At 44.4% G+C, this 22,647-nt stretch overlaps 1 pseudogene; it reads left to right on the top strand.

The window, feature by feature from the left end:
* The first annotated feature begins 12,972 nt into the window (after nucleotides 1-12,972).
* LOC102253396 lies at nucleotides 12,973-18,057 on the top strand (annotated as a pseudogene).
* The last annotated feature ends 4,590 nt before the right edge of the window (nucleotides 18,058-22,647 follow it).

The following is a 22,647-nucleotide window of genomic DNA, read 5'->3' as shown; positions in this document are numbered from 1 at the left end:
TGCCTAGAAAGCACAGATGGTTGATGGAAGTCTTCCCTATCCCAGCAAGTAGAGACTTCAAGAACATGGCAGGAGCCCTGGCCAATGTGGCTCAGTTGGTTGGGCATCATCCCGTGCACTGAAGGGTTGCTGGTTCAATTCCTACTCAGGGCACGTGCCCAGGTTGCCGGCTTGATCCCCTAGCTGATCAATGATGTTCCTCTCTCACTGATGTTTCACTCACTCCCCCTCTCTTCCTCTCTCTCTAAAAATCAATTTTAAAAAATGAACAGGGCAGGCGTCCCCTGAAAATCCAACAGGGAGGGCGGGCCTCTTACCTTGCCTCAATCTGTTCAGATCTTTTGGGTTTCCTTCACCCCTGAGATACTGGCTCCTGGCTTCCTCTCCTGACTCAGTTCCCTGTACATACTCAACTACTCAACATCTCTCACAGTGTCCTGGGATTCTGTCCTTCAAACCACTCACAATTCCCTAAATATACCATACATCCAGTGTCTCCTCGCCTTTCCTGATATGGTTAGTCTGGAACACTCATTCCTCCCATTGCTCCCTAGAACAGCATCCTTTGGTTCTCTAAGATCCAGCTTGTGGAAGATTAGATGATGATTCAACAAATATTCACTACTTCTCACTACACCTCTATGGGAGGAATAAATTTCCTTGCACCTTAACTTTGGGCTTTGCCATATGACCTACTTTGGCCAATGGGATATTAGTACACATGATATGAGCAGAGGCTTAAAATGTGCTTGCATGTTAGGCTTGGTCTCTTACATGCCTGTCTTGTCATGATAACCAGGTAGCCCACTGGTGCAAAGAGATCCAAGCATGGAATGTGGCTCAGTTGGTTAGAGTGTCATCCTGTGCACTGAAAGCGTATGGGTTTGATTTTCGGTCAGGGCACATACCTAGGTTGATGGTTTAGCCCCTGGCTGGGGTGCATAAGGGAGGCAACCAATTGATGTTTCTCTCTCACATCAATGTTTCTCTCTCTCTCCTTCCTCTCTCTAAAATCAATAAAAACAAACAAACAAACACAAACATTCAGTCTAGAGCAAGTGTGACTAAAAATTATAGGACATAAAGCTGTTTAGATGTTTGAAAAAAGGAGGAGTCTCGATTAACTGTCTCAATTGGCTCATGCTTGATATTAGTGTGTATTGAACAAATCAACAAACAAGTATGCAGAAAGGTTACTAGGCATATCTTCTACAAACCAACCTCTCTGCAGTGATATTCCAGAATGTGTCATTAGGAACCCTGGGAAAACATGTGTGATCCCACCCCCCACCCCCAATCTTAAATATGAGGTTGGTATGAACTTAAAGAAATCTAGTTAAATGTACACATTGCTGTGAAAATAATTTTCCAATATATCACAAGCCTTAACAATGTCTCTACCCTTTGACCTAAAAATACTATACCTAGGGAGCTCTTCTGAAGTAATTAATCTGAGAGGTAGAAAAAGATCTACAATTGTGTTCATTACACAGTTATTCCTCGTAGCAAAAGACAATGGAACTTGTTTGCACAAACTGCTTTGTGGGCACTGTCAAACTTCCTGTGTCATCTCTCTTCAGAGCTACAGGCCAATGTAACTCAGAAGAGATCAGGACTGAGACAAGGAATAGAGAGAGGGAATGGGTGAAGCGTCAAGAGAGAAAGAGGGAAAAAGAGAAGAAAAGAGGCAGGAATGGTGTCAGGGGGGAAGAGAAAAAGAAACAAAAATAGGAATAGAGGCAGAACAAAGATATCAGTTCCTGGTGAGTAGCATGTGGTGAATAAATGTTTGTGGAATAAAGACTTGAAAGGAGAAAGAGTCAGAGGTAGGAGTGGATCCAGAGGCAGGTCCCCAGCTCCCTGACTGCATTAGACCTTATTCACCCTGGTGCACCCACCGTGAGGCTCTGGCCCACAGGGAGGAGGCTGGCATCAGGGTGAACAGGGAGGGTTAGGAAGGGCAGGGCTATCAGCACAGGCTGCTGAGCCCCTAGGGGAACAGGGTAGAGGGAGGGCGTCCCAGGGATGAACAGGCTCTGCCATGGGCATGGAGGACTGGGGAAAGGGCTGAGGTCATATGGGAGTGGGGAGAGGGATGCCATGTTCTAGGACCCCCATTGTGGGTTTGGATGACATTGCCTTAGCTCAATCATGTCAAAGGCTGCATGCCTCGTTTATTTGTCCCATGCTAGCCTTTGAGTTTGACATGCTTGCTTAGCTTGTCCTTTCTAATTGTAGCCTTCACTTTCCAGCAATCCTGTTTGCTGTGGGAGTCAACTTACAGATTTTAATTGAGAAATGCTGTTCTGACGTTGTAGATGCCTTTGGATATTCTTGGGATGAATTTAGAATTTATCCTTCAATTATTTCTAGTTTCTCATTGCATGTCTAACTCAGATCTCAGAGGAAGTATTTTTTCCTTTTCTACCTCTTGGTGGGTTCCTTCGTGTGTGTGTGTGTGTGTGTGTGTGTGTGTGTGTGTGTGTCACATGCATGCTGGATTACTTTTTCCGTACTCTTCTCTGAGTTTCTGCTTCCACTGAATGAGCACAGTTCCAGGATCACCCTGTCTTCTGGTCTGCACTGCAGCATCGCACAAGCAGCCTTTTCACTGGAACCCCTTTGCCCCAAACATCACACCACTCAGTGGTTGTGTGAGTAGCAGTCTTTACTGAAGGCGTGGCTTCATCCTGCCATGCTGCTTAGCCCCTTCTCCACCCAAACTCCCGGCTCCCTCCCCTTCTCACCACTCCAGGTTCCCTTCAGAAGCCCAATTCTCTCTCCTTCATTTGAAAAAAATAATTTAAGTCTCCACTCTTTCCTCATGTCAGGGTCCACCCTTTTCACACCTGCAGCATCCTTATCATGCTTTATAAATAAAGGGCTATCCATTCTTTCCATTTTTAGTAGCAAAGAACCAGCAAGGGCTCTGAAATAAGAGGTTGAGTTCTAGGAGCAGATTTGGAAAAGAGGATTCATGCAAAAATTATTTAAGAAGTGTTCCCAGAAAAAACTGGTGGGGGGTTGGGTGGGGAAGTGGGGCCTGGAAAAACGAGGCCAAGCAAAGATATGACAGAAAGCAGAGTCCCAAGGAGAGCAGTTCTGGCTCAATCCCTTGTGGGAATTCTGGAAACACCTGACCATTGCCTCCGACAGGGAGCAAGAGAGCTGGAGGACTGTTCCTCCATGTTTGTCTGTCATTTGTTAAAGGGCTGGCCCTAAGGGCACATACATTCCCAGGCTGTCTATCAAGAGATGCAGGTGCAGGCTGTTTGGAGTGAAATCACATGAAGAGGAGAGCGAGGGGGCATGAAAACCAGTCCAGGGATCCTAGGGGCTGTGGGCAAAGCACCAACAGCATCTGCTGCAGCCATTCCTTCTCCCCTCCTTACCCACTCTTTGAGGGGAAGGGAGCTGCGTGCAGGATCATTTCCTCACTGAAGTGAGTAATGCCACCCGGAGGAAGCAGAGCAGCTATCACTGAGGGTGGCTGTCAGTATCATAAGAAATATATTTGGTTTTCCTCATTGGTTCCTGGCTCCAAGATCCTAAAATCCACGGCATTTCCTAAATAGTAGGAGTATCTTTTGTTATTCATAACAAGCCCTTTCAATCTCCCCCGAGTTTACGGCAACGAGGTGACCCAGAGTGGGGTCCCTACATAGTCTCAGGATGGGGTTGGTCACCCCGAAAGACCAAATGATGTCAGGATTAGTTATTAGGAATTTTCGGTCCTACCCACTGATCTAAGGAAAGCGGGAATGGGTGCTTCAGTGCTGCAGCTTAAGTTCTATAAAAACTCTTGAACAAGGAGATGTGATGAGCTTCTGGGATGGTGAAGGCATCCCCATGCCGGGAGGGGTGGTACACCCCAGATCTACGGGAACAGAAGCTCAGGATGCTTCCTCACCTTGTCCTATGTATCTCTTCATTTGGCTGTCCATCTGGATCCTTTATCATAATAAATTTTATAATAAACTCTTAAGTGGAAGCAAATGTTTCCCTGAGCTGTGTGAGCTGTTCTAACAAATGATCGAACCTAGGGGGTGTGGGGGGTTGGGGAGGATTGTTGGGGACCTCCAATTTATAGCCTATGGATGAGGAACACAGGTGACAACTTGAATTTAGAACTGGCATCTGAAGTGGGGGCAGTCTTGTGGGATTGAGCCCTTAACCTGTAGGATCTGCTGCTATCTCTAGGTAGATAGTGTCCGATTTGAGTTCAATTGTATCAGAGCAGCAGACACCAGTCAGTATCTGCTGAGAATGGCTTGGTGGTGTTGAAAACAGTCTAGAACCTGTTTACCTATCAGAGTAGAAGCTTTTCTTCCAGGCCCTTCTCCCACTTCCCACTCCTCTCAGGCCTGTCTTAGCTCCTTATGAAGACAGAGGGGCTCACTATCAGAAGAAAAGGATAAGTACTGTGGACGAAAAATGTTGCTGTAATAGATCATAAATTCCTAACTGGGCAGGTCATGGTGGGTAGTCACACCTCAAGCCTATAACTTCTTTACTGAAAGGGTTTAAGCCAGCCCTGTTCATTGTTCTTGTGCATCTAGGTTAACATACCTTGGAAATGCCAAAAGTAATACACATCAAAGGCATAACCACCATTAAGAAAACACATAATCTTGTAATCCAATCCCTGCCTCATTTTCTCCCACTCTTAGGCAATCTTCCTTATTTTCCCTCCTTAATCTCAAATGCATAGAAGAAACCTCAAAACTATTATTCTCTTGAGCATTTTGGATATTGCTTTCCAGCAACTGCCATCTGTTTTGGCTCACATAAACTCATAAAAGTTATCTACAGGTTTGTACGTCTCTTACGTCGACAGTACTCACATCTCAGAAATCAAACAGGTCATGTGGGGCTATCGCTGAGACAATGCCCCACTCCGGGCCACAGAGCCCTGGGTGCACAGATGGTGACTGCACTGTCCTCTTTCAGAACCTGCCCCATCTGACTTTGGTTTGCTAGATGGGAGAGGTAAGTTAACATCCTGTTTGAAACATAGCTCTCCTGTTTGTAGCTATCTGGCCCACAATGGAAGCAAGGAAGCCGGTGTTATCTAAGTCCTGGCCCTTTGCAGGGGGAGAGGTGAAGGGCTTCTGACTGAGGGTGAGAAATCTGCTGTTTTCCCCAAGTCAGGAAATCAGTCTCAGGTGTTGGAGTCATGAGTTCTAAGTACATCGTACATCCTACATCGCGAGTCGCACATTGCCTCCTGGAGTCTGAGCAGGTGCTATTAGTGAACACTGCTACTCTGAGCTGCTCCTCAAAAGCACCAGATATTGCCTCCCCCTGAATGAAGTCTCTTAACAGGAGAATGGGGTGGGTGACATTCATCTGCATCTTGACCATCAATGCTTTTCCTGTAGACTTTTGTTTGCTATGACTAAGGCAGGATAGTAAGAAGCTAGGAAAATTCCGTGGCAAGTGCAAAGGGGAAACTGAGACAGATAGCTGAACAAACTGGCCAGATACAGAGGGTCACCAGGGTGGAAAACACCAGGTGCCTAGCAAACGGCAAAACTGGTACTGGACCTCCTCGCCCCCAGGGTGGCCTTCCCTCCTCTGGCATATTGCTGGCCATGCAATTTAGACCCCTCTTACCTTTCCTCTGTCGAGATCACATCTAGGCCTTCATTATATTTCAACTCCAAGCCCAGAAAAGCAGCAAAACCAGATGGGTGACACTGGGACTAGCTGTGATGACCCCTGCCCTGGCACTGACCAATCAGTGGAGACCATGACCATGAAAGATGGATATTCTATTGAGATTCTCCCCTGTGAGCTCCCCTAAATTACCTGCCCTTTTTAAAAAAAATTTCCTAAATATGTTTCCATTGATTTCAGAGAAAGAAACAGAGATGGAGAGATAGTAACATCAATGATGAGAGAGAATCATTGATTGACTGCCTCCTGTACCCCTTCCCCCCACCCCCACTGAGGATCGAACTTGCAGCTGGGGCATGTGCCCCAACCAGGAAACAAACCATGACCTCCTGGTTCATGGGTCAATGCTCAACCACTGTGCCACACAGACCAGGCGAAACTCCCTGCCTTTAAAACCCTCAAGCCAAAGGACCCAGTGCAAGCTCTCCCTCCCAACATAACACCTGTGTCTATTCCTTCCCCTTCTTCTTCCCCCACAGATGTGGATCTCCTAAACCCTAAGGATCCCCATGAGACTTGTAACCAGGGGAGCAATGGACAGCAGCAGCTCATCCCAGGCTAAGCCCCTGAATGTGTCCCAAAGGCCCCCCTTTTCTCTGACTTTCCAGTCAGCTGACAGCAGCCTCTCCTTGGCTCATTTCTTTCCTAACATTTCTAGAGAGCAAAGCAGCCCCACCTTGGCTCCCTCCTGTTGCTTCTTCTAACCTAGGACCTTCCTTGTTTCCTTGTCCCCAGCTTTAAATAAACATACTCTCAAAATTACCTGGACTTGTGTTGTGAAATCTTTCCTGCATGAAGTCAAGAACCCACACACTATGGGTCAGCCCTGAGTCTGATTCTGTTTCCTCAGTTCAATAGCAATTTCCTCTACTGCTCTTTGCAAAAGCATCACTGGTCTACACACACACACACACACACACACACACAGTATTCCTCTCTACTCACTACATAACTGAATACGGTGCAGGCAGTGGGTCAGTATCTGGAAGCCTCTGCAAACCAGAGGCTGCGCAGACATCTGAGCAAGGCCCTGTGGACTTTCTGCAGTTTCCAATGCCCCTCCCCTCAGGTACTTGCCCACATTCTAACATCTCTGCTTTATGGGATAATGACATTGAAAACATGTGCATTCATTTCTGCCTCCTCCCCAAAGCCTCAAAATGAGAGAAGAAAAATTACAACAACAAAAAAGCATATATGCACAAGGACAAAGTGAATTGAAGAGGATACAGGAACAGATGACAGATGTCCAGAAAATTTTGGAAGCAGGAGAGTCAGTGGTAACTGATTTAGAAGAGCAGAAAGATCTGAGTTTTAAACCTGAAAAGGAAGGTGATGCACAACAAGAAGCAAGTGGAATTTTTAACTCTGGGGACTCTAACTGAAATATCCACTCGAGATGGGGATGGGGAGGGGGGACAGGGGGCTGAAAATAGGAGCTGCATCTTGGCTGTGTGTTTGAGCAGCAGTGAGACACCAGATCTCCACTCCCACCCTGCTTAACTGAAGGAGAACAGAGAACTACACTAAAAAAGGCACTAAGTGAAAGTCTACCTGTGAGTCAACCTCCCTTCCCACCCTCTTTACCCCCACACACTCACTCTCCCTTCTGAGCAGCCAGAATGATGGTAGACAAGCTTACATCCTCTGGGGGGAAGAATGGAAGATTCCTCTCTGGAGAAACTGACTAGGCCAAGAGAAAAGACCTACTGGCATTTGGTGTTCCCTCAATGAAACAGCTGGGTCCCCACTTGATCACCCTATTGTGAAGCCCACTGGAATATGGGCCCCTCTCATGCAACCAGGGCTCAAACATCTGAGCAGATAGCTAAGCATCCCATGATATCAGAGGGGAGCTTCTAATATAAAATACAGAGACAAATCTACCACCCACCCATTCAGGTATCCTAGGGGAAAGCAGAAAATGCACAAAGCAAAAGAAAATATGAAAACAAAACAGTAAGCTAGAAAAAGGGACTAGGAGCTTTTAAAAATTCAAAATATGATAGCAGAAATAAAAAATTCAATAGATGCATTAGAGCATAATTTGAGAAATTCTCTGATAGTAGAAAAAATACAAAGAAACAGAAAGCAGAAGAGAAGGGGAAAGATAATTCAAGGCTCATTCCAGAAGACCCAACAACTAATAGAAGTTTCAGAGAGAAGAGAGAAAATTAGGGGAAGAAATGATCACACTAATGATCACACTATAGGAAGAAAAAACTTAATGCCTGTCATTGGGAGAATAAAGAAATTGTAATATCTTCATACAACAGAATGCTATACTGCAATGAAAAGTTAATGAACTATGGCTATGTGCATAGATGACTCTTATGAACAATGTTAAATGAAATGTGAGCCACAGAAGAATGCCATTTCCTCATATGATGCTATTTCTACAATATTCAAAGCAAGCACAAGTAAACAAGCTGTCGTTTAGCAACACATACATGTGTAGTTAAACAATTTAAAAGGCAATCAAATTGGGAAAAAAGCCATGAGAGTGATCATGTGGCTGGTGCAGGGTGAGGGAAGGGGGGCAGCATGGGAAGACAGGGAATGAGATCAGAAAGAACATATAGGGAAGGTCAAGATATTGATAATAATCCTATTTCCTAAGTAGGTTGGTGGCTTCAGAGATGTTTGTTTTACTACTATGTTTCATAACTTATATTACTCATATTATTTTATATATGTGAAATGCTCTCGCTCTCCCTCTCTCTGACACACACACACACACACACAGAAATAGTATAAGAAAATTTCCCTGAATTGGGGATGTGTATTTCTAGATTAAAAGTCCTGTGCAATAAGGGGTAAATCTACACCAAAATATATCCTTATGAAATTTCAGAACATCGGAGATAAAAAGGATATTTTATAAGCAAGAAGAGAGGGAAAATACCTTATGTACAAAAAACAGAGAATAGAAGAGCATTGGTCTCTCACCATCAAAACTGGAAGTAGAAGACAGCATGCCTTTACATTCTGAAAGAACTAGGTTCCTATCTAGAACTCGGGACGCATCAAAGAAGCAAGTGGGAGAGCAGAAGGAAGGAAAACTCTGGGCAGTTAGGCCTCAAAAATGTCACCTTCCATACTCCCCTCCTCAAAATGCGAGAATGTGCTCCACCAAAAAGAACCAGTAAACCAAGAAAGAGAAAACCCTGGAAACAAGGCTTTCCAAAATAGAAAAGAAACAAAAGGAATATGAAAGGTGTTAGTAGAGGGAAATAATCCCCAAATAGCAGGAACAGGCACAGTACAATCCAATTTGGAAGGAGAGAACAAGAAAACTCCCAGAGAGATATCTCCATGTAAAACAAAAATATCAGCTGCCTAATACTGAAGTGAACTGAGTTATAGTTCTATGTGAGAGTTTCGGGAAGAATTACTGATTGGCACATAGAAAACTAAGTAAAAAAATCCAACCAAATAAAAAGAGGACATTTATTTACTCCAGGGAAAAACCAAAGTTGTACAGGAAGGGATATGGAAAAGTAATATATTATGTGGCTCATTAGTATATAATATTTACTTAATCCTGATAATGCTGAATATTGACTGAACCAAAAAAATTCTATCTAATAAAAGAGTAATATGCAAATTGACCATCACTCCAACACACAAGATGGCCACCCCTATGTGGACCCAAGATGGCCGGCAGAGAAGGGCAGTTGTGGGTGATCAGGCCAGCAGGGGAGGGCAGTTGGGAGGGACCAGGCCTGAAAGGGAGGGCAGTTGGGGGTGACTGGGTTGGCAGGGGAGGGCAGTTGGGGGTGACCAGGCTGGCAGGGGAGGGCAGTTAGGGGCAACCAGGCTGGCAGGGGAGCAGTTAGGCGTCAATCAGGCTGACAGGGGAGTGGTTAGGGGCAATCAGGCAGGCAGGCGAGCGGTTGGGAGCCAGCAGTCGCAGATTGGAGAGGGTGCAGGCTGGGCTGAGGGACACAACCCCCCCGTGGTGCACAAATTTCGTGCACCAGGCCTCTAGTATTATATAACTATACAGGGAGAATGAAGGCAATGGAAGTGTGTTTGTGGATCAGAGTGTATGAAATTAAGAGAATTGAATCTGTATCTTCTGTAGCTATAAATAAATGATTAATTTCTAAAATGAAAAACACACACACACAAAACAAACAAAATAAGATGAGAGGAGAACACTCCCCAACTCAATTACATAAACCTGAACCAAAACTAGATGAGGACAGCAGAAGACAGGAACTTAGAGCCAGTTTCACTCATAAGCATGTAAGTCAAAGTTTTAATTACAATGTTAGAAAGCGTAATGTAGCGGAACCAAGCTGGTCATATTGCAGTAATACAAGGTTGGTCCAACTTAAACAAAAAGTATTCATATAAATCATCACAATAATAGATTAATGGAGAAAATCTATTTTGATAGGCACAGAAAAAGCATTTGATAAAAATCAGTACTCATTCATGTTAAAAATAATCTTAGCCAAAGAGGAGAATAAGGAAATTTCTTTAACTTGACTGAAAACACTTTACCAATAATTTATAGCAATTAGAATACTTAAATGGTAGAGTATTAGCAACATTCTCTTTAAAATCAGGAAAATGACAAGGGCATCTTTTAACACCTTTCTACTCAACATTGTACTTGCAGAGTCTGGCCAGCATAGTAAGACAAGAAAAAGAAATAAATGACATAAAAATTGTAAAGGGAGAAAAAACTGCCTATCTCATTCTGAGAACAGGATTCCAACCTAGAATTCTAGAGCCACCAAACTTGCAAATGAGAGAGCAGAATTGTTGAGTAACACTCCCTCCACGTTCTGCGGAGTAGGGTTTGGTATCTGAAAGAGGGGCCGCACACAAATGAGAGAGAAATGACACGAGATAATTTTGCAATATTGGGGGACCAGGCGGGCAAGTCCCGAAGGACTTCCACCCATGCTCAGGCTGCTCCAATCTTTTATTGAGCTTGGAGTAGCCTTAGGTAAGGAGGTTTCAATGACACACAGATCAGCAGACAATTTCCAGGTATAGACAAAGTATCTGATTATCTCATCAGTAGATTATTTCCAGATATAGGCAGAGTATCTGATCAACAATAATCAACAAGGATCTACATAAGTATCTAAGGAATTAAGTGAACTAAGGTGGGGATGATGCTTCAACTATTATTACCTAAATTAACTGGGTGGTTCCTAGATTAACTGGGTGGTGCACAGTTCTGACCTTTGCTAGGACTTCAAAGGTTACTAGCTTTTGGGGGTCTCTGTCTAAACTCAGCTAGTGAAGACAATGAATGGACTCCGGCACAGAATTAAGACAAGTTCAGACAAAATAGGTCTCAAAAAGTTTATCTTACATGTACTTTGTATTAGTTTTTCATTGCTGCTAAAACAAATTGCTACAAATTTAGTGGCTTAAAACAATGCAAATGTATTCTCTTACGGTTCTTGAGGTCGGAAATTAGTCTAGTCCATGGTTCTAAAATCTAGGTGTCAGCAGGGCTGTGTTCTTTCTGGAGGCTCTGGGAGAGAATCTGTTCTCTTGTCTTTTCCAACTTCTAGAGGCCGCTCCCAATCCTTGACTTGTGGCCCCTTCCTCTATAATCAAAGCACATCACTCCAATCTTTGCTTCCATCATCACATCGTCTCTCTGTGCTATTTGTCATCATATAACCTTCACTGTCTCTGACCCTTCTGCCTCCATCTTAAAAGGACCTTGTGATTATATTGGGCCCATTTGGATAATCCAGGAAAATTTCCCCATCTCAAAACCCTTAATGGAGTCACATCTACAAAGTTCATTTTATCATGCAAGGTAACATATTATCAGGTTTTAGGAATTGGATTGTGGACATCTTTGGGGAGAGGCATTATTCAATCTATTACCTATTACTTCCATGCAATTATTCATAGGTTATATGATTATTTACATAGAAAGAGCCAAGATAACTTACAGATTATTAGAATTAATAGGAGAGTTTAGCAAGGTGATTCAATTGCTTTCCTATATTCAGACACAAAGAGTTGAAAAATAAAACTTAAAAAAGATGTCATTTATAACATTAAGAAATAAATTACAAAGTACCTCACAATAAATCTAACAAAAGATAGAATTGACGAAGGACTCAAACCCAGAATATAGAAATAACTCATAAATCAATACTTACAAAAGCTCAACAGAAAAACGAGTAAATGATAAAGAGGTAAATCACAGAATAAAAAGCCAAAATGGTTAATAAATGTATGAAAAGATGCTCAACCTCATTATTAATCAGAGGAATGCAAATTAAACCTTAATGAGGTACCATTTACTATCCACAGCTTGGGAAAATTAAAAAGTTTGACAGTTTCAAATTTTGTGGTCCAATGGAGAAATGAGAACTCCCCTACACTGCTGAATTAAGTGTAAATTGGTTCAAGCATTTTGGAGACCAAGTAGACAATTTCTCAAGGTGAAGACGCATGAAAGTGCATATGCCCTTTAACCCAGCAATTCCACTCATGGATATCTAAATCACACAGAACCACATGGGTGTATACACTCTGGGTTTTTCCTTTGTGCGTGAAGACACATTTAAAAGAATGTTCACTGCGATGTGCCCTTGACCGGAACTGAACCAGGGACCCTGCAGTCCACAGCTCCATCCGCTGAGCCAAACCAGCCGTGGCAAGGATGCAGGGTGTTTTTACGAAGATCTCCGGAGCCAGGCCTCCTGGCCCGCCGCCAGGCCACCGCGCTCCCAGCGACTCGGTGGGGCTGGTGTGCAGGGCCCGTCCCACAAGCACCTGCGCCCCAAGGACGGTGCCCGCCCTTGTTCCCACTGGACTGGGAGCCCCTACAGCGGAGGACCTCTATTTATTAATATTTGAACCCAGAGCTTGTCAAGTATTAAACCTGGCATCGTGTCTACGCGAGGGAATGAGGCCACGTCCTCCCACTCCCACCTCCCTGAAGAACTACAGGTCCCTGTGCGCTGGGCTCCAGGAGCTTCTACGAAGTAAAAGAGCGACAATTACCTCCCACTCCGCATCCGCCTTCACCCGTCGCCGCCGCAGTGCTTCATGGGAAAGTAGTTCCAGCGCTGGTCATGGGCCCCGCCCACTGAGCCCAGACTGACCTTCCCAGCGTGCAGCGCGCCGGCCAGTAGGCGGAGGACGAAGAGGGTGTTGTGCGGCTGCGGGACCCTCCGCGGCCCCCATTTCCTTCAGCCTGGGACGCAGGGCCACCCATCGAGGGCTGGCCGACCTGGAAGAGGCCGGGGTGCAGTCCCAGAAGAGAAGGGTTTGTTGAAGAAATCCCAACCCGCGGAGATGAACCCTTTAACTAAAGTCAAGCTGATCCAGGAGCTGAACGACCGCGAGGCCCAGCTCGGCTCGGCCCCGGCCGTGTCCTGGCACTCCCAGTACAAAGACAGCGCCTGGATCTTCCTGGGCGGCCTTCCTTACGAACTGACGGAAGGGGACGTCATCTGTGTGTTCTCACAGTATGGGGAGGTCGCGAACATCCATCTGGTGCGGGACAAGAAGACTGGGAGATCCAGAGGATTCTGTTTCCTCTGCTATGAAGACCAGAGGAGCACCATTCTGGCCGTGGACAACTTTAACGGGATCAGGATCAAAGGGAGAACCATCCGAGTGGACCACGTGTCTCATTATCGGGCCCCTAAGGACTCAGGAGAAGTGGATATGTGACCAGAGAGGTCCAGGATAAGGGCTGTGGGGCGCAAACCCCTTCCCTGAATTCACCTGGGGGCCCTGAAGATGACAACCCCACCAACACACAGAGACACAGAAAATAAAGAAAAAATGAGGACTGATCTGGAAGTACCCGCAGAGCAGCCAGCCTCCACTTCACCTCCCAGAAACGACAATAATGGAAAAGGAGGACCCCTGCTCTAAAAAGCACAGCAGCAAAAACTCAGAACTGTTAAGAGAACTGGTTCTAACGAGAAATGCTTTAATAAACCAAACCAGTCGGGATAAGGAAGAGAGCAAGAGACTGGCACCCATGCCCTGTGACTGGTTTGGCTCAGTGGATAGAGCGTCGGCCTGCAGACTGAAGGGTCCCAGGTTCAATCCCGGTTAAGGGCATGTACCTTGGTTGCGGGCACATCCCCAATAGGGGGTTTCTAACTCTCTATCCCTCTCTCTTCCTCTCTGTAAAAAATCAATAAAATATATTTAAAAAATAAGAGAGACTGACACCCAGGTTTCTTGTAGAAGAAGCACCTCCTTCTGGATAATAAAGAAGGAAATCGAAGGAGAACGGGGTCAGATGCATTACTGGGATAAATTTAAGAGGAAGACAATGGCTGAGGACTAGAAAGAAAGAATTGGAGGAAGAGATAAACCTAATGAAAATTTTTCAAGTGAAATTATGGGTGGTAAGGTATCTTCCTATGAATTACAAATCCAAAGTAAGAATGAAAAAATAAATCATGATGAGGTCAAAAAAAGAATGTTCACTGCAACATTGTTTGTAATAATAAAAAATGGGAAGCAATCCAAATGTTCATCAACAGAGAATGGGTAAGTAAATTGTGGTTTATTCATATAATGAGATACTGCACAACAGAGGAAATTAATGGACCACAGCTATATATATCATTGTGAATAATTCTCAAAAACATTAAGGGGGAAAAAGGGTTTCAGAAAGTATTGTGCTATTTTTCAAAAACTTAACATAAAAAAACAACATACACTTGGTTTGGGAATATAGACATATCTAGTAAAAGTATAAAAGGACATGTATGAGAATAATAAACAATAAAAATCAAACGTGGTTTACTTTTGGCAGGGGGAATGAAATCAGGGAGGGTAATACAGAGCTGCAGCTATAAATGTAATGCTTTATTTTTTAAGATGGGTGATGGATATTTATCATTATTTGTACCTTGGAATGAAATATGTCACTTAGCATTATATACTTGTTGTTCAGAAAAATGGAAGGAAAGAGAAAAAAGAAAAAAAGTGAGTGGGGAGATGAAGGAAGGGGCAGCGGACTCTTATTTTTTAAAACCTGTACTTCTGTTAGGCTGGTGTGGCTCAGTGGTTGAGTGTTGACCTATGAACCAGGAGGTCACGGTTCAATTCGATTTGCAGTCGGGGCACAAGCCCAGGTTGTGTGCTTGATCCCAGTGCGGGGCGTGCAGGAAATAGCAGATCAATGTTTCTCTTGCATCATTGATGTTTCTCTCTCTCTCTCGTTCTCTCTTCCTCTCTGAAATCAATAAAAAAAATTAAAAATAAATAAAACCTGTACTTCTGGATGACCTTTAAACTATACCTAATTATGCCTTCAATAAAAGTCAGTATTGTTATAGGCACCTCTCACTGACACTGGAGAGGTGTTACCGGACAGTACAGCCCCCTGAGCCAGTGGAACAGGGCTGTCCCCAACCTCGACCCTTGTTTTCTCATATAAATGAATTTATACGAGAGACCTTGACTGCGTTGTGAAAAGCCAATTTATTAAAGCATGCACCTTTACTGAAAAAAGCAAAGCAAGCAAGCAAACCTATACATCTGGCTTATGAAGCGCAGACCAGCTCTCAGCTAATCTGAAGAGCAAGTTGGGTGGGGGTCTGAGGTGGTATATACCCTCCTGTCTATTGACTTCAAAATTCCTCTGCTGACTATTTTGGTACAGATTAATTCTCAAGGTCCCGTTTTTTACTCTGTTGTGGCCTTCCCAGAATTCATGAAAAGTACCTGGCAATTTTATCTTGCCAAACCTTGAGACAATAAAAATACATTTTTATTGATTTCAGAGAGGAAGGGAGAGGGAGGGAGAGAGAGAAACATCAATGGTGAGAGAGAATCATTGATCTGCTGCCTCCTGCACGCCCCCCACTGGGGATCAAGCCCGCAACCTGGGCATGTGCCCTGACTGGGAATGGAAGCATGACCTCCAGGTTCATAGATCAACACTCAACACTGAGCCATGCCAGCTGGGTAAAATTATACCTATTTTTGTCAGATGAGAAAAATATATATTTTTTGCTCTGCCGCAGAATTTTAGTCACTAGTTTCGTGTGCCATGAGATAAAAAAGGTTGAAAATTGCTGCTTTATCTTAATGAAAATTGATATCTTTGTGATTTTTTTCTCCCTACAATGCTTAAGTTTTCTTGTTCATTGAGGATCTTGTTCTCCAGTCCTAAAATATTAATGTCCTATGTGGGATTTCCGAATTGTTCTATTTGTTTCCGGATATTTGCCTTGCATATAAAGATGTGGCTATTCTTTGCATGCATTTCCCCCAGAGAGACATGTAAACGTAGCTGTAATTTCCTGTTTGGTAAACAGCAAGTCTTTAAATTTAGAACCAGGTAGCAAGGTTAGTATGTAGAAGTGTAATAAATTGGATTGCTTTCAAAGCAATACCTTTTCCAGTTAACTGTTAACTCACAGTTTGCTTCTTTACTAAATTATACCAAGTATCACATGATATGTGAAAACACTATAGATGGAGTTTAAAGTATTTCATGGACCTTTTTGCATGACAACCATTTGCCTCATGCTATAGAGGAACGAAAGATATATCTTACCAAAACATTATCATTGTTAAGAGGACAAAATTAAACCAAACCTCTTCTCTAGTGTTTGGTAGTGTTACCATTGTCATTAGCTAGAAAGGAACAAAGAGAGGCCAGACATCATAAGCATGGCCCCCTGAACAGCTTCACCAGAAAGATGCAATTTCACACTCCACATGGAACCACTGGCCCATTCCCTACAGATCACTGGGGGAAGGGATCCAACAAAGGGGAGACAGATGCAAGCTCAGTAAAATCGGGGTGACACAGGGAAGATGCCTGTCAGTCAAACCTGGGAATAGAGATCACTGGCTAAAGGGGGAAGGGTTACATTCCAAATGTGAAAATTTGGAATACATAATGCCCCGACACAGAAGTTCTCTCTCTTGTTGCTCTTGGCGCTCTCAAGGCTCTCTTGCGCTCACCTGTGTTCCTCCATAGCCCTGCGGACCCCACACACAATGGACTGATGGATGGCAGTGGAGAACACAAACTAAGCTAGCCTGATCCTGGACTGGATCTGTGCTCCAACATGGAGCGGAAACTCTGGACACTGGCTTTGATCCTAGCTCTGCTGAATCACTTCTTCTACGGCAGGGCAAAGACAATGGGATCTTGGAAACTCAGGGGTGTAATTCCACAGAAATAAAGTTTTCTACAATATCTGATACTCCCGAGGGAGTTTCTGGAAATTCTTATTCTAGTGGCACTCCAAGAACCCCATTTCCCCCAGCAACCGGTGGGAACAAGGGGCTCTTTTCAGCCATAACAGTAGCATTCTTCCTGAGAAGTTCCATGCTGTGTGTGGTCTCCACCTGGGGACTCCAAAGCTTGCTTAATGGCCTGTGTGACAGCAGGAGCCCGGTCTACACGAGATTCCACCTCTGAGATACAGCATAGTAGAGAACTCCGAAATGTCCAAACATATTTGTTTTAGATCTCCTTTTTTCCAATAGCAAAGACCCATTTTTTAAAATTATTTTTTTTTGAAGCTAGTTTAGTTACTGATTTCCAAGGTCTTCTTACACCTGTCACTTCTCAAGTGTTTTTTTTTTTTTTTTGTCTATAATCTTTTAATCTTTCTGTAAAGCTAACAAAACATTGCCTATGCCTGGCTTTCCATCAGAAACATCCAATCTCTTTCCAGCATAATGCTTTTTAAAGGATTTTGTCATTTGCTCGCTGGGCTCATTTAACGTATACCAATTTAGCATCGTTGCTATGCTTTCTTGCTATTTCTCATTTCATTGTTTATATGTTACTTTACATTTCTATTCCATTCTTTACAGGACTCTCTACTTTATTACCAACATGCCATTTGAGGATATTCTCATAACTAATATTTTGCTTTGCTCTACATTTCATTCTCATGCTCTTATAGGACAAACATGGGGTATAAGGCAACGAAGATAGCCCTTCCAAAGCCTTCCAGAGGCCTGGGCAGCAGACTCCCTGCCTCTATTTATTATCCTCCTGAGCCTTTGATTCTAGTGGCACCAACCTCCAGGAGCACCTAGTAAATCCAAAGAAAGTAACTGTGTTTACCTACGGTTTGGGGTTGTTTCAGAAGACTGTGAGGTAGGACAGGATTCTTAGGAACCAGGCTGGGAAATAAATGAAACTAGGAGGGGCTGATAGTGAGAAAGGTCCCGCCCCGGACTCAAGTTTCTAAGGAGACATGGGTGAGGGCAAGGTGGTGGAGTGTGAACAGTAGTGGGAAAAGGTCCCCAAAGATGAGGCAACTCAATAATTGATTAATGGCTTTGCTCTACATTTATTTAGTAAAGCTTCGAAGCAACTGGGGTGATTTGGCCGCTGCACTGGCCAAGGCAGAGGAAGAGCATGATGAAGACCTATAATAGCACGTTAACTTGAGGCCATAGAAGCCATACGTACATGCACATATACGGTCAGCGCTGGCCAACAGGGACGCTCAGGGGCCAAGCGGGCCAGTCCAGAAGTCGAATCCAGAAAGTGGCAGCAGCTACTCCTCATTGCGGGGAACCCCTCCTACCGCAGCACAAGTAAAGGCAAGACGCCAGGACAGCGCACGGCACAGACCACGTGACCGAACCTGGTGAGGCTGTCCTCTGTTTCCCAGAAGTCTTCTTGGAAACTACATTTCCCAGATGGCCTTGCGGCGCTTATTTCCTCCAGATTGATTAGATGGGGATGGTGTCGGGTTTGCGCCCCCGCCTCCCCTCCCCTCCACCTCTCCCAGCCCTGCCCTGTGGAATATGACTGGCTAGTGAGGATTAAAGCGTCTCTTGAGGCGGGGAGAGCGGCTCGGCTCCTGCCTTTGCGCAGAGACCTGTGGGAAATGTAGGAACATGCAGGGCTCCGGTCCAGCTGGCGCTCGCGTTTCTCCGGCTCTGGGGGTCGCGGGTGGAGCAGGATCGGTGGGGAAGAGGAGGGCCTTGGCTTCTCCACTGGAACAGGTGGCGCTGCGCAGGAGCATCTACCCACCTACCTCTTGCTTATCCCATGCTGGAATCTCCCTTCTACCCTACAGTCCCGAGAATTCTTTAGATTTCAATGAAGCAGTTTTTAAAGAGACCTGCTGAGAAATGGGGAAAATATTTTAAAAAGAAATAAAAGACAACGGCTCTAAGTTAGCCCCCTTGCTCTGCTGCTCATCGGACGCTTTATGAGGGTACAGAGAACCGTGGCGCTGCGCAAATGGGGGATCCATTTTATGACAGGACTTCCTTCCGGCAGTTACTTCCGCCCGCAGGGAGCGTCGGGAGTTCTTGCGGGTGTTCTCCACCATAATTGGCCTCAAGTGAGGTACCAAGACCCTGCGCCCCAGCCCAAATCTTATGTCTGCCCTGGAGGACATTTGTTCTGCCCGGCTGCAGTGGCGTCGTTCTCATTTCACGGAGAGGAAACTGAGCGTGTGGTGGATAAAGGGTTGTCCACCTGCCCAGCTTATACCGACAGTTGTAAAGTCAGAACTCTGTACAGTCGGAACGAATTCCGATGGTCTCAGACCTGTCCTGTCCACTTCGTATGGTGTTAATCGCCTTTTCTCAGGTGTGCTGCTGCTGCCCTAGTTTTAAACCACGGACACCCTGGCTATCCTAACAGTTTTATCCATCCAGTATTTATTGAGGGTTTGCTAAATGCCTGGCGTTGTGTGTGCTGGATGCTGGGGACACGGTTTTGAATGGGGCAGACACAACCCCACCCTCACGGAATTTATAATCTAATAGGGAAGACAGACATTGATTACACAACACAAACAAGAATAAAATTTCAAGCTGTGCTAAACAGAAAAAAGAAACAGGGTGCTACAAGAGAGAATAACGGAGGGAGCTATAAATAGGTTGGGAGATGAAGGAAAGGAAGAACGGCTTGACCTGAGACCTGAAAGCAGAGAAAATAGAAACTTTGTAACAGCAAAGAAGAGAGTGATCCAGACCGAGGGAACATCCCGTGCAAGGGCCCCGCAGCTGGTAAGAATTTGGTATTACGTTATTCAAGGAGCTGAGGAGTTCTTTGGGACTGGAGCACAGTGGTCTGGGAGAGGGTGGAACAAATGGAGACCCGCCTCCTTTTCTCCAGTCATGCCTCTTTCAGGCCGTCCCACACTGGCAATAGAGAAATCTTTTCAAAACTCAAATACGATGACCTGACTCCTTTTTAGAGCCTTTGTGTCCCCTATAAGCCAAACTCCTCAGCCCAGTGCTCAAGGACCTTCAGTGGATTTACCTTGCTTTCCAGCTGTCTCCCACTCCCTGACTTTTTCCCATGTGCTGTTACTTCTGCTTGGCGTGCCCTCTCCCATGTTCTTGCTGATTAAACGGTTCTATGTCTGTGCTGTTCAATACGGTAATGTCTCAAGTTCCACTTTAGACAGTAGCCCCACCCACCCCACCCCAGTGGTCCCTGACTACAGGCTGTTTCAAGACAGTTCACCCTGAGACTGTAGACCCCTGGGCTAGGTCTTCAAGGGTCTGCAGATCCAAGCTATACCTTAGCTATAGCTCAGGCTGTGCCCCAAAACATGCCAGGGCACAGACAGATGCAATGTATGTGGCTCCTGGATATGACCAGTACATTGCAGAGCTTGCCTCCCCAGCATTCCTGCCTGGAGCCTGGCCCAGAGCAGGTGCTATAAATGAACTTACTTTCTCTTTCTCAGCCTCGGGCTTCCTCAGCTACTGCAGTTGGCTTCTAGAATCCCTCCTTTTCATTGTGGACAAATAATGGCTTATGCCATTCAATGGAGATTACTGGAACCAGTGCTTTATAACCACCTCCTCCATCCTGACCCTTTGGGGGTGTGCCCAGGGACAGCTGCAAAACCAGTGAGTAATAATTCTTTGGAAACATGCTGGATCCAGCACTTTTATGTGATAACCGGATTTTTATTTTGAAACCCCGTGTGCAAAATGAAAGCCCAGATGAGCATCTGCTACATTTGATTAGGGGCAGTGTGGTTCTGGGGAAAGAGTACTAGTCTCAGTGTCACCTGAACCTGTGACTAACAGGCTCTATGACCTTGGACAAGGTGCTCTGTCTCTGGGCCCCTGTTTTCTCATGAGTAAAACGAAAACATTAGACTCTGAGTTTCTTCCTAAGGTAATGCAAATGCTTTAAAAATGGCTGGTCACATCTGCAATCAAAACACATTAAGTACCTTTCAAGTGATCATTTGTTTGAATCTGATCTATTTTTACTGTTAGGCTTTTTTTGTGTTTTGTTTTTTTTTTTAAAACACCTTTCACTTAACTCTTCCACTGCCAGTGTCTTCCTCACTTGCAAGGTCTTTACTGATCTTTTGGCTGCTTGTTCAGATTCCAATAAATCATGTTGGATTCTAGCGATTGATTCACCTTCTATGCCCTGCCTGGAATCTCTTTAATCCCCAGCAGTCTCAAAGAAAGGTCCCTGTCTCCCTCATCTTCCAGCCCTCCCACTCTTCACTTTCCTGCAAAAACATATCTGAAAAATCGGGGGTTTCTATTCTGGCAGGTACCACTCTCACCACTAGATGGCACATGTGTGCAAGTCATCAGTCTTTGGACAAAAACTTTCATTTTATTATGTATTTATACTCCAGTCCACAAAAGCTTTGAGAGGAATTATAAAAGCACAAAATGTACAAATGGTTAAAATTGAAAGTTGAGGGCCCTAGCTGGTTTTGCTCAGGGCACGTGCAGGAGGCATCCAATCAATGTGTCTCTCTCACATTGATGTTTCTTTCTCTGTCTCTCCTTTTCCCTTCCACTCTCTCTAAAAATCAATGGAAAAAGTATCCTCAGGTAAGGATTAACAATAAACAAGTAAATTAATTAATTAACTGATTAAAAGTCGAGGGAATTGGAAAAAATAGGGAACAAGTGGAAGAAATAACTCTAGTATGACATTAGCTCAAGGAGATGGATGCCAGCATACGGTTGGCTCTGAGCTTCTAGACAGCCTTAGTAAAGAAGGAAACATGCGTGGTAATAAAATGCCAGATTTTACATGGGAAAAACAAAGTAGTTATTTAGGAGAAACACACTTTTCCTCATCCCAAGACCAGAGAGATATTTTTTCCAGTGTGTCTTCAGAAAGAGGACACTGAGCAGTGAAACAAACACCAGTAACTTTATTGGAGCTGCTTCTATGATGTCCTTCTATGAAGGCCTATGGCATGATGCTAAAGTACAATTGAGAGAAATAGTTCTATGGGGCTCCAACAGTGGGTTTCTAGGACAGTAAATTCACTGCTGTGTGCCTTTGTACAGTAGTTCCTGCTTATCCATGGGGGATATGTTCCAAGACCCTAGTGGATGCCTGAAACTGCAGATACCAAACCCTATATGTACTATATTTTTTTCTGTACATGCATACGTATGATAATGTTTAATTTATAAATTGGTCAGATTAACAGCAATAATAATAAAGTAGAACAATTATAACAATATACTGCCATAAAAGTTATGTGAATGTTGTCTCTCTCTCAAAATATCTTATTGTACTGTACATACAGTACGGATACAATGGACAAAGGGATGATTCATGTCCCATGTGGGGTGGCGCAAGATTTCATCATATTTCAGAATGGCACACCATTTAAAACTTATTTCTGGAATTTTCCATTTGATATTTTTGGACCATGTTATCATGAGTACGTGAAATTGCAGAAAGTGAAACCACGGATAAAGGGGACTACTGTATTTCCAAACGGAGGAATTTGCGCACACACCCTCGTCCCCACTGGGGTTTGGGTGGGGTTTGGGGAGAGGAAGCTCTCCTTGGAGGCTGTGGTAACCAGTATCCAAGATGACCCCAATGAACCCTGGCTCCTGGTTTTCACACCCGCCTGGAGCCCCTCCCACATTGTCCCAAGAGGTGGGCTGTGTGACCAACAGGATACAGAAGTGATGGTATGCCCCTTCTGAGATTAGGTTATAAAAGACATTGCAGCTTCTCTCTTGGTATGTCTGTCTCTGTCTGTC

This window comes from Myotis brandtii, unplaced genomic scaffold (genome assembly GCF_000412655.1).
Source record: "Myotis brandtii unplaced genomic scaffold, ASM41265v1 scaffold333, whole genome shotgun sequence".
In the NCBI taxonomy this organism is placed as follows: domain Eukaryota; kingdom Metazoa; phylum Chordata; class Mammalia; order Chiroptera; family Vespertilionidae; genus Myotis; species Myotis brandtii.
Note: the sequence above shows the minus strand (reverse complement) of the source record. Positions and strands in the feature narration are given on the sequence as shown.